Genomic DNA, 15,572 nt, shown 5'->3' on the forward strand with positions numbered 1-15,572 from the left:
CAATTAAGATCTGCCTCCGTCACGGGCATAAAGAAGCGCTGTCGTGCAGACAGAGCAAATTTTCACTCAGCTTATTACCACCTTGTATCGCCAAATGCCACCAAATATACAGCTTAGTTGGATAAAAATGCTATAGAGCAAAGCACAAACAGTAGTTTCGAAATAATGTGCAGGATTGCAAGGATTAAAATTGGTTACAGTTCAAGAAATTTGAGTTTAGTTCAGGATGGCAAGAAATCGAGTTTACCATTCTTGTGACAGTTTGAACTTTCGAGCCTTTATTTTGTCTGGTATTTCTTTGCTTCTATCAGTATTGGGAATGATTTCTACCGATGTTAAAGTAAACTTAAAAGTAATCTCCTGGGCACAATCATAAAAACAAATGCACAATACATTTCCCTGAATGTTTCCTACCAAGCACAGTCTCTAAAAATAAATTAAAATAGGTCACCATGCTTGCAAAAGAGATATGATGTACCAGTCTTACCCTATTTTGCCAGGTCTTTTAAATAGTACTATTCATTTATTTTATCACTCCGCATTACATTTTGCGGTGGCTGGAAGGTACAGTTTTTTGGTGAACTTTGATAGGTATACATGAATTTTTGAGCATAAGGAACAACATAATAAACAACTTATGCAAAAGAATCGAAAATAATCCAAGTGACATACAATCCATGAGTAATGATTTTGTTTTTGATGCTATTGAATAAGTGTAAAATTCTGCGCTTGAAGCGTTTGCAATATAGTGCTAAGGAATCACCAGTTAAGGTCAGGGTTGTTTTTCCTTCTGTTCTTCTTTTCCTCTGTTGTTGACTTGCTACCTTTAAGCTGTTTGTTACGAAGCAGTGTTTTGTAGACACGCAGTGTGTATAGTCATCATGTGAGGCTGCTTCAAGAAGTGCTTGCTTAGGTTTCCTTTTCTATGCGGCTGGTCCAATTAGTACATATTATAGTTCACCACTGAATTTTCTGCGATTCTTATTGGTTTAAATTGATCACGTGATGCAATAGTGTTCATCCGTGGAGAGACGCTATCAGCCCATAGTGCCTGTCTGAGGAAAATACCCGGATGGATAGTACTCGTCCGTGTAAATGTTTCTGTAAAGAAGCGGGCTTACAGAAAGTAAACAATTGAAATATATTAAGTGGGTTTTTGTCTGTTTTCTTTTTCAAATTTTACATTTGGCTTCAACGACCTTCCATGGCTTTCATCTAAAAAAGTTAAAAATAATTCAATATGAATTTTGAACTGGCGCGCAGAAGAAAATTTAGTGGTGAACGATAAAGACAATAGAGTGTTTATGTCTCAGAACTATCGGTTGATAGTTGTCCCTTGGAAATTTGATGTTCTTAAGACTAGCATATTTGTTTTAAGAACGTCAAATTTCCATTGGGCAACTATCAACCAATAGTTCCTCGACAGAAACTCTCTATTGTTTAAATTGGGATACATACCAATACCTTGTCATGTCTTCATTAGGTGGCATTGCCATTATCTCTTTGTGCCAGCTCTTGTGTGAGGAACATTGCCATTCTTGTTATCTTCTGGAGAATTTATTCATGTTTTTGGATACTTGGGTTTTTTTTGTTCTTTTGATGTAAAAACAATTAAAGAAGGAGAAAACGGTTTGTTTATCTACTTGTATTTTTATTCTCAAGGATGTCTTTTATCTCTTGGTAAATATATATGGGTTATTGACCAAGTGTGAGGTCAAGATGGCTGGATATTGGCCAAGTTAATTTTTTGCGAGTTTATGGACCGAGACGGAGTCGAGGTCCATAAACTCGCAAAAAAAGAACGAGGCCAATATCCAGCCATCTTGAACAAACAAGCTTGGTCAATAAAGGATTTATTATATGGCTTTCGGGGAAATTTTTCTTGCGGGACACGGCAGGTAGTCCCAAGCGGGCAAGATAGCTCCATCTTGCCCGCTCGGGTAGCCAATCACAGCGCAGGATTTGATTCATCTTGCCTGCTCACGGAGCTAGCCATATAATAAGATGTAGTTCTCACCAGCTAAACTTTGCCACTAGAGATTCAGTCTGTTCCGTTTTGGTTTCATTGTCAGTTGAAATAGACTTTAAAAACCTAGGTCTTGATAAGATAGTCATACTCTTGCAGTTGTTTTTGATTGAATTTTGTTTTCTTTTAAATTTCCCTTTACTGAGGAACAGCTTTTAATCTACAAGGCTGTACATGTATGTTATTTTAAAACAGTTAGTGTAACTTAAAATATAATTGCATTTGTGTGATTTTGTGTTTAACAATAATGCTCTGAATTTCTGTTTTTGCAGTAATGGATGATCATCATGGGTTGGATGAGGGAAAACATGCACAAACCGAAGAAAGTCGTAGTAGAGAAGGAACTAGGGATGGTGAGCATCAGCCCTTACCATGATATGTATCAGTTGCCATGCATTGATAACTTTTTTAGAGTTGTGTCTTGCCAAAATAATTCATTTTTTTGTTACCTGTACGTAATTGGGTCTTAACTGTACTGGCAGCACTTTCTCAAGAATTTTAGGGCTTATGTCCTCATATTATACTTCAATATCTGGTTAGCTTATGAGTTTTTTCTTGTACACTAAGTACTCTAGCAATACTAAGAAGAACATTGCAAACCAAATGTGTTAGAGGAAGCCAACTTTTATGTATTAGAGAAAGCCAACTATTATGTGTTAGAGAAGGCCAACTATTTTTCAAAACACATCTTCTTCGCACCTGGATAAATTAGCCAGTTTCTAGTTTTTAATTCCTTTTCATCCCTGCTATGAAGGCTTAAAATTTAGCACAGGGAGTGTTTAGTAGATGGAGTTTCAAAATCTTAAGGAAGAAGTGATTGTACAGTACCACGTTAATGCACAGCTTATTATTCTTGTGTACCCATTAAACTAGTCAACAACCCATTGTCCCCAATAGAACAAAATAATTTTGTTTTTAAAATTGATATAAAATAAAAGTCTCAACTTACCGGTAGTTTGGGAGGTTCTGTGGTATATTATAGGTTAAGGTATAGATGTATGGCAGTGATACAAGCAATTTTTGCTGCATGTTACACAGAAGATATTTGCATATCATATGTAGTTACTCAAGCATTTGTTGCAGTGCACATATTTTTTCTATTCTTTGTTGTGACTCTTATTTAAAACCCCAAAAGCTGTGAACAAGACAGCTTGTAGGAAGTTGAGCTTTCTGTGTTAGCAAATGACAACCTTAACTTAAATGACAAAACTGGTAAACCATACATGACAATTGCCCCTACTGTATTCTACATGTATACTTACAGCCTGCAAAGCACTCACTTTCTTTCATGCAATGGTTTGGGGCACAACAAACATAAATGAATTAAGAGAGGTTGAGGAGTCGAGGAGGCAGAGTAAAGAAAACTTTTGGATGCCGCAAAGCTCTTAGAATGAGCTTGATGGCTATTAATGCAGTGTTCGACACTAACTTTCTTGCTAATTTGCCCTTAGGGCAACTAGTTCTGTTTTTGTTGGTTCCCCATGTGTCTTTTTAGTTGCCTACCTGGTAGACTTTTGTTGCCCATTAGCACTCACAAGAAAATTTCAACTTGCAGAAATGCTCAACTTTTTTATAAACTTGCCTTCTTGTTTTGGTGTTGCAACAGTGATTCATTGGGTGATTAATCAGTCATAGAGCACAACCCTCACAAGATTTTAAACATCCACGAACTGTGCCCACACATTTTGATGAGACTCCACTTTTCTAACAAATAGACCCAGTGAAGCACTTTTACTGGTCAAATACAATGAACCAACTGTCATGAATGAAAACATAATTCATGCCCAGAAGCACATCATTATCATTAATATTATTGTTATTATTTTTGTTGTCATCGTTGTTGTTTTTATTGCTATTTTTATTTATTATTATTGTTATTATTAATAATTGTCTTTTTAACTATATATTAAGGAATGGCAAAAAGATGGCTCAGCCTGTACCTGTAGTGCCTATTTTGTATTTGTAATCATAGATTAATAAAACTGCTTCTCTTCCTCACCAGAGATCAGTCGGGGAGTAGCTTACAATCCTGACAACAGTGCCCCATTTCTTTTTGAGTCACAACAGTAAAACTTATAGCCAAAATGTTGCCGTACCGTACAATTTGTGTGGAAAGACTTTGACACAAAAGTTATTTCCAAATACTGTTGCAAAATGCATCTTTGAATATTCAGTGAGGTTATCAAGCATTTTATAGTATTTTAAGAACTAGGGATTAATGCTTTTTATGGTTCGCACGATCACTAATCGACTAGCCACTTTTATTTAGCAAGCTTTGGGGCAAGCTTCTCACAAAATTTGGGTTCATGGCTTGTTTTGGAAATGAGAGTCAATTGTAGAAACGTTCAGTGAATGTTAGAGTTGAGTTAACATGTCATTGACCTTTAAGTTAATACTTCTGAACTTCTGCTCAAATGATTTCCCCAAAACTTGGGCATGGTTTGTATTAAGTCAGAATAAGCTGGTTCCAGAAATTGAGTAAAAGTATGCCAGCAAAATTTTTTTTACTGGTATTGTTTTTGTCCAAAAAATGGGGTCCAGTCAAACACCAGTAAGAATAAAACTATTTTCCCCAGTAAATAGAATTAAGTAACATTATCACCGAGTGGAACACAAAATATTTCCCAAAATTTCTTAGCCAACACTTCAAAGCCCCAAAATTTATGTTGCAAACTTTGACATGGGGTAGTGTGCCCACAATAACTGCAGAACCACCTTAAGTAATGATGAAATGGAATCAATAGAATAACCATGATAAGAATGGTGTTATCCTTTTGATACAATATTAATAACAAACAGTGGGGCTTGACTTTTCAAAATTACAGAAAAACTCAAATTGCATCTAGGGCCACCAGATCACAGTTTTCAAGCAACATACATTTAAATAGAAAGGAATTGTTAGCCAAATTAACTTTAACTAAAAATAACAGGCACTTTTTAAAAATAAAGTGGTTTGCTATTAAACAGTTAAAAAACAGTTCCTTTATATTGCTATATGTAGAAACATAAAAAATGAAAAGGGTTTGTCAAACACAACTCAATACACCACCACCACCCACATAAATTATGATACTCTCCTATGTAGATGTGGAAGGAAAACACCTTGTTTTCACTCTAAGAGGAACTGGAGTTTGCAAGCCCTGACAGCAAGCCCTGACAGTTGTTCAGATTGGTTTCTTTGGAGTTAATGACAATAAATTGATTAACACCAAATTAATTAAGAGAGCACTCGACAACCAAATTGATGGCATTTTGTTGGGTTCTTCATTAGGCCGTTGTTGTTTTTTTTTATCATGACAGAACTCAAAAATGATATTGTTCGTAAAATGCTTGACAGTGGCCTTATAAATGAGTAGTTTTATGGACGTTATTTTGAAGATATACTGTTGATGGACAAACCAAATAAATCTGACATGTTTTACAGTCAACAAATTTGAAGATGGCTTGATCCATTTCCTGGACATTTCTCTGAAAAGAACATCCATTGACATTTATAGGAATCACACAAACACTGGACAGAATGTCTTGTTTTCTAGTCAAGTACGTTGACTTGCCAAAATTACTTGGGTTAGGCCTTGTTGCACCAGGCTTCTCGTATATGTGAAATAGACTCTCATTCAGAAACAAAGAACAATGATGAAAACGTTCTGTTAGGGAATGGCTTTCCTAAATCTGTGGCTTCTAATCTTGTGAGGTGTTTCAGACACAGTAGCTCGGAACCTAGAACATCTTATCCCAATGACAACAAGACTATGAGTTTTAAGGATTTTAAATTCTAATGTGGGGTTTAGGACTGGCACTAGTTTTGCTAGGCTAATGATGTAATTTTGAAAGCAGATGGGAGCTCCTCTGGGGGCCTGTCCAGGAATCCCCATCAATGTCCCAGACCAAAAATGGCATGTGCTTTTAGCTATTACTTCATCTCATGCAGGAAGGAAGTGATGTCTGAACAGTTTTCATTGAAGTGCCTTGAAACCAGAACCAGAGTATTAACAATATTACAAACAACGCAACAAAGAAAGTACAGGATGCAAAACAGAACACAGTGATGCAAACCCAAATGCAAGTTAATTTTGAAACCAAATTGAAAATTGCTATGTAGAGTGAGACGGGTAACTGCAATCACAACTGGTGGTTTGCTATTTGCGTGAAAAATTAGCAGACATTAAGTTGAAGGAAGTGAGTTTATAGAGAAGTCCATTTGCATCATATTAATCAAAAACTGGTTTTCTTAGTTAGGTATAGAAATACAGTATGTTAATAAGTAGTTTCTTAGAAATCGATTTTGAAATAAAAACTAGCGCTAAAAAGTCACGACGTTTCGACCTCTACGAGGTCATTTTCAAGTGAGTAAATTTTCTACAATAGCATATAGCCATAAATATGTTAAAAACAACTTATAATAGATAAAAATGTGGCGAACGCTAAAATGTGATAAAATATGTGAAAAAGTGTTAAAAATATACAATGGAAAAATAAAATAATTTTAGCAAGAATTGTTCTAAACAAATAATTGGGCGCGAATTGAATCGCACTGTTTGTTTAGCATTGGTTTCAGTTCTTTGATAAAAAAAAAAACATTTCAAAATAAGGTAGCCAAATTTGTTCTGACACTTTCTTAAGATTCGAAAACTCTGTGCGATGTCTTCTGGCTCCATATCGTGCTGCTCTCTGAGGTGGTTTCCGATTGCCGATCCTTTGTGTTCTTCAATTCGTTGGTGTAGGTGTCGGCACGTGTAACCGACATAGCCTGCATCACACAGGCCACACTGAAATGAATACACCACGCATTGTTGACTAACAAGAGGCTGCTTGTCTTCCCTGACCTTAATTTCATCCTTGATCTTTCTACTTGTGTAAACTGGGTTAATATCTGCGTTGATCTTCCGACTGAGGTCAGCTAGCTGTTTACGTACTACGTTTGCAGATTTCTGGTCCTTTTAGGGCAACACGATTCTGACTGGGGCTTCTCTTTTATCAACCACTCGAGTATGTGAATCCTCGGACACTTTTGATTCAATAAATCTGCGAATGATTGACTGCACAAGGTCGTCAGGATAGCACAGTCGGGAAAAGATCTCTTTAAGGCGTTCACATTCCTCGTGAAAAAACTTCCACTTTCAAAATACAGTATGAATATTCATAATTTGAATTATAATAATATTACTGTTGTACTTTAGATTGTAATTCCAATGCTCTTTTTAAAAACTGATTTCAGTTTCATTAGGTAGTTTGGTGCTTTGGGCCCAAAACAGCAGCCTGAAAACGGTCCTTGTAAGTTGACAAGCCCTTGAATAGCCAGGAAGTTTCAAGAAATGGGCCCTGAAGAGGCAAAGGGCCGACTTCAGACACAACTTAAAGCGAGTTTCAATTAGTCCAGCAAATTTATTTCACTTTCCGTAGGAGGAAGGTAAATTCCTAAAGATAAACATGAAACGAATTACTACAAATAACTAACTGAAGACGGCAGAAAACTAAGAGGAAAACACAAACAGACGATAAACTAAATGGCTTACCAAAATGCTGGCAACGGGGTTCAGGGAACCAAGAAGATACAAGTGTACCGGACGATAAACTAGCACTAAACGAACATGAAAGGATAACACAAATATATACGCAACGAAAGTTACATACGACGCGAGAAAAAAACATGCAGAATGTGAAAAAATACATTAACATACGGAACAAAAAAGGACACAAAGAAAACACGAAATAGCCGTAACAGGCCCCTTCACAGAAAGTTTCAGTTTTCCACAATATTGTTGTGTCTATTAATGAAGTAAATCCATCTCTATATTTTTAATAGCCTGGCCAAACCATACCTGGAGGCATTAGATGATATGATCGATGAGGAGGAGGGGGAGTTAGAAGAAGACAAAGAAGAAGAAGAAGGACAAGAGGATCAAGAAGAACAAGACAATGATGATGAACACCTCTACAGAAAGTTAATAGAGGATGAGTTTAGTGACAGTGATAAAATCAGTATTTATTTCGTAGATTTTTTAAATTTTTATCAGGATTTCCTTAACAGATGTATTAATAAGTAATAATTAAGTAAATAGAGGATGAGTCTGAAATTGTTTTGATTGTTCTACATTTACAACAGCTTATTCAAATTAGCCCAAGCTCAAAGGCTGAAGAAAATATGTTATTACTTTTTTTTTACTAAATGAACCACAAATCACTGTGTTGCCTGTGACTAGTTTGTTGGATCTAGATTTAAGGGACAAAAGAGTGACAGAACTTTTCATCTTTGTAATAAGAACCCAGCCACAGTCGTGCCTGACTAACTGTGTCCACCTTCCTTGGTTTAAATAAGCTAATCAAAATGCATGAATGGTGAAAATATCAAGCATCATGTAACCTGTTGATCAGTCGACAACTCCACCTTTCACATTTCTTTTCATAATTTGGATTTGCCAGATTTGAATGGAAGCCATAGGAAAGTTGTTGAAAACATGTCAAAAAACGAAAAAAAATTAGTTTGGTGGTCTGTGTTAGAAGTGCACCACTGTAAATGCAATGATAAGTATTATATTAGTATGTCCAAAAGGCATTTATCTGTCAAAAATAGAATTTCTCAAACTAATTCTAACTTTGGTTACTTTGCCTTTGTAACAATACAAATCTAAAGATTATAGTGGTTTTACAACACAGGCTAAAAACATGCCCTAAAATATAATTTTCGAAAATGTTTGGATTAAGCAACGGTTTGTATCATACGTGAGCATTGCAGATAATTCAAGCCAATTAATTCAAGGTCACAAGTCAGATTGTTTTGGTTCGCCCGTGTGTAGAAAGATCTATAAGATTCCAGTTGATAGTGATAATGGTAATTATACCTGCTCATGAAAACACCAGTTGTATAAATTCCAGTCTAGCCATAAATAAATAAATAAAAGATTTGTAATCTTCTTTGTCATAACTGAATTATGTTATTGAACTAGTATGAGGTCCGTGTTGGTAAAACATTGGTCGAGTTCTTCGCCTTGCAATGTTACGGCGAGATCCATAGACTTGTTAAAAAAAGAAATACCCATATCAGTATCCGACTTAAGTTTCATTCCATGTTCAATGCTAAATTCCTGAGGGGTGTGCCTACAAACGAGGACTAACAATAAAGCTATAAATCAATGAACATAATAAATCCCTCTAAGATTCTCTAACCGAAACAAGTGATAGGTTAAGGTATCACTGTATTCCTAATTTTCAACCTTCTGCTTTCATTTCATCGTCTCTCCCGGTTAATAACACGTACCCGTTGTAGCTAGTTCCAGCCGATCCCAGGAATGCAAATCTCATTAGCAGTCAGTGCTCTCTCTGATAACCATAACGAGTACTTTTAAGGGTATCAAGTCGGAGGTTCGGTGATATTTCTTTCTAAAAACAAAAACTGAAATAGTGTTCAACATAACCTTGCTCAGCACGTTTGCGAAAATCTATTGGTTCCTTTCAGAGGTTTCTTTAAGAGCACTCGGCTAACCTCCAGGTACGATTTCCGTACAGCGCCATACATTAATTATGTATGCAACTATCTCAAACTATCACATTATACTCAAACAGCAATCGTGAAAAGAACGAGTCAGTCAAAAAATTGCATGCATAATTAATGTAAGGGGTGGTGCGAAAATCTTGCCAACCTCCCTGCAAAAATGAGAGCCCCTCTGCCAGTTTTGTCCACATAGTATAATTTCCACTGACAGAATCGCTATGATTACGATGACGACCACAAAGCGCTTTGTGGTGCATTGAATAGGCCACAAAGCGCTTTGTGGTGTTTTGAATAGGCCACAAAGCGCTTTGCGATGTTTTGAATAGGCCACAAAGCGCTTTGTGGTGTGAAAAATTGGAAAAACCAAATTATTTCAGAAAATAGCTGTGAGATATTTGCGAGTCAACGAGCCATCCAGTTTTCAATTTTAAATCCCAAAATAAAACACCACATAGCGCTTTGTGGTGTTTTGAATAGGCCACAAAGCGCTCTGTGGTGTTTTGAGTAGGCCACAAAGCGCTCTGTGGTGTTTTCAATAGGCCACAAAGTGCTCTCTGGTTTTTTGACTACTACTGCTGTTTTGTAAAGCAAAGCGAACTAGGAACAGTTAGAAAGCATTCCGGCAATAAATATCTACTCGACAAGAAAATTTCTGTAATAAATGTTCGATGCTACAGGAGACGGCTTACCCAAAAAGGTTCAGTCAGCCTCAACAAACTTATACTGAGAAGAGGGCTTTCGCGAACCGGATTTCGTGTGAGTGACAAGATTGGGAATAGAGAAATATTGCGCAGATTGAGTGGTAGTTTTACAGCACCGAAACTAAAATTGGTTACACTGCTTCTCAGAAATTTTGTTTTGCCTCTGTAATATCATTAAACGATCTGAATAATTTGAGGATAATCAAAGCGCGGAGTTTAATATTGGCTGGCCGGGAACACGCAGTTCGCAAACCGGAGAGCAACCACTGTTTAAATCTTCGATCGAACTTTCATGTTGAATTTGAAACTGAAAATACACTAAGCGGTCAATTTCCGATAGAAATCTTGTGAGGTAAATGCCATTCTTGCAAATAGTCGCTGCATATTTACGTTCAGAGTCACTCTGGTTCAGAGTAAAGACATACAAAGTCAAATACCGCTTCCGAACGCTACCCCTCCAAAAATCAATTTTGCTCGAAGACCGAACTGCAACGGAGTTTAGTTACCAGTCTTATGTTGCGTGTTATTAGATAGAACGCATGATATGATTGGCTCCGTATATCACATTACGTCAGAGGACATGTCTGCTACATAGGACATAACTGCAACGGTACAACCAGTAGAGAATGCGAAGTCCAGTCCAAAATAGTACGAGAGGTGATAGCAGTAGCTACGGTGGACTGGTGACCAGATGAATATGACCATTCACTTGAACGGCAAGATCTACCGAAGGCCCTTCGAGTCTGCGTCTGGATCGCATGGTTTATACATAATTCCCGCCAAGTGCCGTGGAAACACTGGACTTGTGAGTACGCCACAACTGTATCGGAGTTTACTGGCCAAGAAGCCTTAGGATTGGTGATGTAGTCAATCAGTGTGAAGATGAAAGCAATCGTGGCGAGTGGCTGATAGGGATGGCAGTGCTCCTGTTCAATGGTCGTGATGGAGTCGTGCGTTCAATGAAATCCCGTACAGGGAAATCTTTCTTTGAGAGACTCGTCCAGCCCATCTGCCACGAAAGCTATCGTGCAACAGTCCCACAAGAACTCAACAGTCATCAGATCTGAACCCGGGTGCACCACTTTCTCGACCGAGATGAGACGCGAGCCGAAGTTGCTGGTTGACCGCGCTTCCAGGATGCTACGCGAGATGAGGAGAGGTAGGAATTTAATTTACGCTCATGGAAATTAATTTAGCAGAGAACTTTTATTATAGGAATACCAAGTGTCTTTTCTCGGGTTATCGTTTGATATTGTGTTTAAGTGTTCTAAACGACATCAGTTTTCTTGCAGAAATCACGTGGGGAGGGTGTCGGGACTGGACAAAGGACCTCGTTTACGTTTAAGAGCGTGACATCCCAGTGACTGTCTTGTCGAAAAACTTTTGATTTTTTATTTTAACAATGCGTGATGAGTGGTCAAGAGAAAATGTGTGTAGGCGTTGGTTCATTTTGCCACATATTATCTTATCTTTCAGGGAGAGAGGTTTTCTATATTTAAGGCGTGCTAGATCATTATAAGGGTGCTGGATTGCTTGGCTGTGCCATTATTGTGAGAGATTACGTGCGGTTGTGATTCTCAAGGAATGAAATCTAGAAACTATGGGTCTGTCCTATTTTCCCACAATTAAATGACTAAGAACTAAAGTATTCATGCCCTGAAAGCTTGAGAAAATTCAATTTTTGTCTTTTGGGAGAGGGGAGGGGAGATAATAAGAAAATGGAAGAGAGGCTTTTTTGGACATTGCTGTTAAGACGTGAATGTCACTCTATTGGCAAAACAAATCTTATACTTCCTTCCTACCCCTATCCCTTCCCCATCATCAATATCGTTTAGCTTCAGCAAACATGGGTGACATGGATGAGTAAAACAAACCAACATTGAGCGTGGTTGGGAGGGGAGGGGTATATTTGTGAGATTTGTATATTTCAGTTATTATCTCATAGAAGCAGAGAAGACAAGCGTTAGTACTCAGTGGCCTGCCCTGCGTACAAGTCTAGTAAGGCAGAAGATTATCCACCCAAATAAGGCATTTACCAACCTCCTTGCTTCAAGGCTAGATGACGTCAGGGACTGTCTTATTTTACTGGACTTGATTCTCACTTTGTCTCCCTCAGCAGCAAAGTATGATAAAGGATCACTTAAAGAGTAATCTCCGAACAACTGTGACTCAGAGCAACCTGTCAGGCTTGATAAGAAGACGCTCTTCAGACAGCACATGAAAGCGTACACCAGTAACGAGTGTTGTGGAGCGAAGACAAAGAGGCACATTCTGTAGATATTCATATTGACTTTAAACAATCTGAAACTTTCAGTAGATTTGTCCTAAGTGACTATCATGTTAGCAGTGCAAGCAAAGAACTTAAATGTTTCTATCTCTACTATTCGGTCGTTTTTGTTGAAACTATTGATCATGATTGAAAGCCTTCGTGATATCAAATTACTGTGTTTTACATCACAAGGTTAGGTCCTATGTGCCACTGGGCATTCCGGGATTGAGTTAGTGAGTGACATCACAAGGTTACTGTATTTAGAATTCTGGTTTTGATCTAATTCAAGAGAAGTTAAGTCGACATTTCCTGTAGTCAAATTACCTTGGATTAAGTTGTAACTGCAACCTCTAGTGTTTAGGTGTAAAATCGAGCGTTTCTCTTACAATGTTTAGGGTTGAAGTTGTGAAGAAATTCATATTCAAGATTCAAATTATTACAAAGAATTATAGTTCATATCTTTGCTTGCTATCTTTGATTGTGTATTGTTTATAACTTAATAAATTAATTTGTATGTATTTTACCAGCAAATTTAATGCTTTGGGTAACCCTTTTGTAGGACTCGTATCCCATCCAGGGTGGGGTGGGGAAATACTCTTAATCACTTCATGCTACAGAAACTGGGGATATGCGCCGACCTGATGGCCTCTGGATCCTAACCCGGAAAGTGAAGAGAAGGTGCTCTTGCTTCATCCAATCAGAAGCAATCGTAAATTGCCTCTCGCGCGTTTTCCCGCGCTAGGCACGTGTTGCATAATTTATGCCTTCAGTGGGTGACTTGTAGAATGATGAACGAAGATTCATAGAGCCAGCTACCATTTAATAGTTCTTTTAGGAACAGGGTCTCGTTCCTGAGATAACTTAATCGTTCCTTAAAGAATTTGTTAAAACATGCGGCAAATGCTCACTCAGAAAACTCGGTCTCGAAATGTAATTGTAAAATAGGAACACATGTGGAAGTTTGGAAGAGCAGGAATGAACAACGGATTTTTTTCCCACATCTGTTTAGAGTTTTCCCTAACTCTCCCAAGACGCAAGAAAACGGCTATAGCTATGTAAGCTATAGCTATAGTAAGAAAACAGCTATACCTGGTATATTTTTTTTATTTTAGTGAAGTCCATTGTGTCTGCTATTAGTCTGATACTTTCTCCAATGAATCTACCCTTTACGTAGCCGGACTGACAAGGATGTATTACGCTTGGCAAGATCTTTCCCAAGCGAAGAGCAATCAATAGTTTTGGTCGCAATTTTCTAGTCAACATCAAGTAGCCATACTGGTCTCCAATTTGTTTAATATTCCCCTTTCTTATTCTTTTTTGGGATTAAAGAAATACTGAATACCTTGCCGTTGAGAGATAGACAGTGATCCGTGTTGAAATGCATAATTAAAACTTTCCGTCATAAATTTGCTGACAACGTTCCAAAACTAGCGCTAGAACTCTGAAGTGAGGCCATCTGTACCTGGCGTTTTATTGCTTTCCATCGTCATAAGCGCTCGTTTACATTCATCGCTAGGCAATACCTGCGCAAGTCTTTGCAATTCCTTCTGATAATACATTTTACGTATTAAAGAATTCGATAAACTCCCAGCCGTTCGGATTCGCCGTGTTTTTTCATGTATATATCGGTTTGAAAAAGCGCTCTTCCTCTTCAAGAATCTCTTTCGGGTCGCTTACGAAATTACTTTTGCCGGAGACCGGTAAGACAAGAGAGAGAGAGACAAGGCTTGCAACTTGGCGGCCGCCAACGGCGACCTCCTCCATTTCAAACTGGAAGTAACGCCAAAATACTGAAAATCTCTCCTAATTGTCTTTTTACTCGATTTTTACACAAACGTAACTGAGCAGTATCTACGGAACTAAAGTTATTGGGCCTTGATGAAACATCAAGCGTTGCTTACAATCCAGGCGAAACTCAAACTTGCAATTATTTTGTTTTACTGTTTGGGACGCGATAGACTGGTGAATTCCTCGCAAGCGTGTGGGAAGAGGAGCTAGGAAACTTTGAAATCCTGAAACGCTGCTATATCTAAATATGTCTAGCTAGTTTTTTGCTGTGTTATGGAAAAGCTCTTAATCTTCAACATATGGGAAATTTAAAGGGGAGTAATGTAGAGCTCTTGTGAAAGAAGCAGTGGAACACAACTTGGTCAGTGGCGGGGGAGTGTAATGGTTGTTCTATTTTGAAAAAGTTACCGCAGTTGTAGGAAATGTTCCTTTTCATCAGGGAAGTGAATGAACCTGTGGTGGTAAATTAGACAAAGATTTTCCCAAGTTATTATACTAATCGAGTTGTGCATCTCGTTACAGCCTTACTGCAAAGTATCGTTCATATATGTGAAAACTAATCTATGCTTTTGGTCATGTTCTTACTGTAAACAGCAGTTGCTATGGCCTTTGCTACGTAAAAAAACTTATAGCACCGTGTACATTCCTTTAATTTCACACTTATCTAGAGGTAAATACGGCAAGATCGTTTCAAAATGTTTTTAACAAGCGTTCAAGGGTCTTAAATCTTGCATGTTCAAAAAATGGAATTTTTAATGAACATCGCCATATTTTAGGAGGCCTAACATGTAGTGAGAGGGGAGCCCTGTGGGGGGGGGGGGGGACTCTCATATAGAAAGGATGGGGGTGCTACTCGTCGTATGTTTTAGGGGTTTGGAAAGCGGTTTTGGTACCTCAAAGGGTGTTAAGCCTCAAAAGATCCACGGTGGGAGTTTTTGTGGTGCATTTTAGGGTATTGAGCCGAAACAGGAGCATGCTCCTGGCCGAAAAAATATGACAGGAGATGCGTCGTTTGAGAATTGGTATCTCTTAGGGGAGAAAAAAATTCAAGCCATGCCCACAAAATAGGATCTTGGCACCTCTTAGGTGTTCTTTTCAAAATTTCCAAAGAGCAACCCCGTCCATTTTATGTGGGAGTCTCCCCCTGGGAGGGGTGATTTAGGGTTGGAAATTTTGACGCTGGTCTACATAGCCCCCGTCCCTATGCATATGGCTTTCAGTGAATTATCTGTAGCCCTGCATCCTAATAATGATGACGTTAATATCCCGAAATGTCTTCAGATTTCTTTAAAAAAA

At 38.0% G+C, this 15,572-nt stretch overlaps 1 protein-coding gene and 1 long non-coding RNA gene across 3 annotated transcripts in view; both read left to right on the forward strand.

Moving 5' to 3' along the window:
• Positions 1-15,572, forward strand: part of LOC145493524 (uncharacterized) — a 119,314-nt gene that overhangs the window by 27,979 nt on the left and 75,763 nt on the right. The window lies entirely within an intron of this gene.
• LOC145493540 (uncharacterized) lies at positions 10,767-14,884 on the forward strand. The gene is made up of 2 exons (XR_014050139.1): positions 10,767-11,378; positions 12,165-14,884. It is a non-coding gene; the product is annotated as an uncharacterized LOC145493540 (long non-coding RNA).

The sequence above is a fragment of the Orbicella franksi genome, chromosome 7, assembly GCF_964199315.1.
Source record: "Orbicella franksi chromosome 7, jaOrbFran1.1, whole genome shotgun sequence".
NCBI lineage: Eukaryota > Metazoa > Cnidaria > Anthozoa > Scleractinia > Merulinidae > Orbicella > Orbicella franksi.